The 337-nt window shown below is 18.4% G+C and overlaps 1 protein-coding gene across 3 annotated transcripts in view; it reads right to left on the bottom strand.

The window, feature by feature from the left end:
* The window catches only part of LOC106878542 (myocyte-specific enhancer factor 2C), a 350,263-nt gene that overhangs the window by 71,522 nt on the left and 278,404 nt on the right, over positions 1–337 (bottom strand). The window lies entirely within an intron of this gene.

Below are 337 nucleotides of genomic sequence, written 5' to 3'. Positions count from 1 at the left end.
ATATATATATATATATATATATATATATATATATATATATATACATACATGTGTATGTGTACATATATGTATGTGTATACATACCCATATATTTACATATACATATGTGTATGCATATGTAGAATGATGATGCATATGTCAATATATGGGTATTTATATGTGTGTGTGTGTATATACTCACACTTATACAGGTATGTATATATAACCATATGTATGTTTGTGCATTTACAGATATATATATATATATGTATATATATATATATATATATATACATATGCATATGTGTGTGTATATATATATATATATATATATATATATATATATATATATATATAT

Source organism: Octopus bimaculoides, chromosome 4, assembly GCF_001194135.2.
Source record: "Octopus bimaculoides isolate UCB-OBI-ISO-001 chromosome 4, ASM119413v2, whole genome shotgun sequence".
Taxonomy (NCBI): Eukaryota; Metazoa; Mollusca; class Cephalopoda; order Octopoda; family Octopodidae; genus Octopus; species Octopus bimaculoides.
The sequence above is the reverse complement of the archived record's forward strand: the minus strand, read 5'-3'. Positions and strand labels throughout refer to the sequence as shown.